This window comes from Neophocaena asiaeorientalis, unplaced genomic scaffold (genome assembly GCF_003031525.2).
Source record: "Neophocaena asiaeorientalis asiaeorientalis breed wild unplaced genomic scaffold, Neophocaena_asiaeorientalis_V1.1 scaffold1, whole genome shotgun sequence".
Lineage (NCBI taxonomy): Eukaryota > Metazoa > Chordata > Mammalia > Artiodactyla > Phocoenidae > Neophocaena > Neophocaena asiaeorientalis.
The window spans coordinates 4,675,272-4,677,492 of record NW_020171981.1 but is presented as its reverse complement, the minus strand read 5'-3'; positions in this window follow the sequence as shown (position 1 = coordinate 4,677,492).

The following is a 2,221-nucleotide window of genomic DNA, read 5'->3' as shown; positions in this document are numbered from 1 at the left end:
CTCTAGTTGCAGCGGTCGCGGGGGGCGCTAATCTTTGTTGCGGTGTGCGGGCTTCTCATTGTGGTGGCTTCTCTTGTTGCGGAGAACGGGCTCTAGGTGCGTGGGCTTCAGTAGTTGTGGCTCACGGGCTCTAGAGCATAGGCTCAGTAGTTGTGGCTCTCTGCGGCATGTGGGATGTGGGATCTTCCCGGACCAGGGCTCAAAGCTGTGACCCCTGCATTGGCAGGCAGATTCCTAACCACTGTGCCACCAGGGAAGTCTCAAGAAACTTTATACAAATGGAATCATTTATCATTTATCGTTTTGTATCTACCTTCTTTTGTTCAATACTTAAAAAAAAATTCACCCATTTCGTTGCATGTAGTTGTCCATTTGTTTTGTTGCTGTGTAATATTCCATTGTGTGGCCTTACTGCAAATTATTTATCCATTCTACTGTAGGTGGACATTTGAGTTCCAATTTTTGGCTATTATGTTGCCCAAAACTCTTACACGTGCCTCTAAGTGCACAAAAGTACACATTTCTGTGGGTATATGTACAAGAGTGAAATTGCTAGATCATAGGGTATGATATCTTCAACTTTAGTAGATATCAAACTGCTTTCCACCAATGTACTCTCCTTTGAGAATTCACATTATTCCATATTCTCAATAACATTCAGCACTGTCATTCTGGTGAGTGGTATCTCAATGGCATCTCATTGAGCTTTTAATTTGCATTTTCCTGATGACTGATGTGTTGCATCTTTTCGTGTGTACCGGTTGTTTTGGATTTCCTTTTTTTTTATGAAGTGCCAGTCCAAGCCTTTTGTTATTTTCCATTAGGTTGTTTGTCTTTTTTCTTACTGAATTTTAGGAGCTTTTAATATACTCTGGATACAAGTTGTCAGTTATGCATTACAAATATCTTTTCCTATTCTATGGCTTACTTTTCACTTCCTTTTTGGCGTCTTTTGAGAAGAAAAACATAGAATATCATATTACTATGGTGACATATATCAAACTTTCAGAACCTTTTGTGTCTTGCTTAAGAAGACTTTCCCTACCCTGAGGTCATGAAGATATTCTGTGTTGTCTTCCAAAGCTTTATTGCTCTCTTTTTTCTTTTTTTTCACATAAAGGTCTATAATTCACATGCAGTGTGTTGCTGTGTTAGTGAAAACTGGGAGGAATTTAATTTCATATTTTTCCATATGGACACTCAATTGTCCCAGAATAATTTATTGAAAAAAGGTCCTTTTCCCCACTGTTCTGTTGTGCTATATTTGTCATAAATCACTGGTGCAAGTATGTGTGCAGCTCTATCTGGGCTCTCTATTCTGTTCCATTGGTATGTTTGTCTTTCTTTTCACCAGTACCACACTGTCTTAATTCCTATAGTTAATAGTTGATAATAAGCTTTAATATCTGTTAGTGCAAGTCCTCCCACGTCTCATGTTTAGGTATTTTTTAAGCTGGGATCGCTCATACTCACAAATTCATTCAAATGTTTAAGGAGTGTGTGGGGTGGGGTGGGGAGGAAGGGTGCTCAGGAGAGAGTTGGGGAGAGCAGAGCGAGGGTTCTGTTTCCACGGCACCCTCCCAAGGCGCGGGGCCGTATAACCACAGTGCCAGTCACCCTGTAGGGGGATCAGAAATGCGTGAGCGGGCTCCCTCGTCACTTGTCCCCGAGAGACAGACAGCTCTCCAAACCCAGATACCAATCCAGACAATACTCCGTGTACGTCTCTTCCCCGCTACCCCAGAGGTAGAGCCTTTCCTGCAAATCACGTGCGCTTGGTCAGCACCCAAATCAGCGACCCTGGATAAATTCGCCAAAAGAGATTCGCTCAGCCCTGCGGGTGAACCCCATAGAGATTCCTATCGTCTGCTCGGGAGAAATAGCCCATCGATACGGCGGGAAACCGTCGCCAGAGATACCCTGACCGGCTGAAACGAATTGAAGAGTGGATTCCTTGACTAAGGGATTTTTTTTTTCCAACTGAAAGACAACCTCGCAGTCTACTGCCCGAGTACCGGACAACCCAGACAGACACACTTCAGTATCTGGCCGACTTCCGGGCGGACGGACCCCCAAACACACGCCCTCCTCCGCAGTCGGTTATTCCCTCCCGCTCCCCTCGGCTCCCTTTGGCTATTTCGTTCGCTGTTTCCAGAGCAGAAGTGTTTGGCCCTTCTGCATGTTAGCCAATGGGGAGAAGCATTCACGGCAGCTTGCGGGG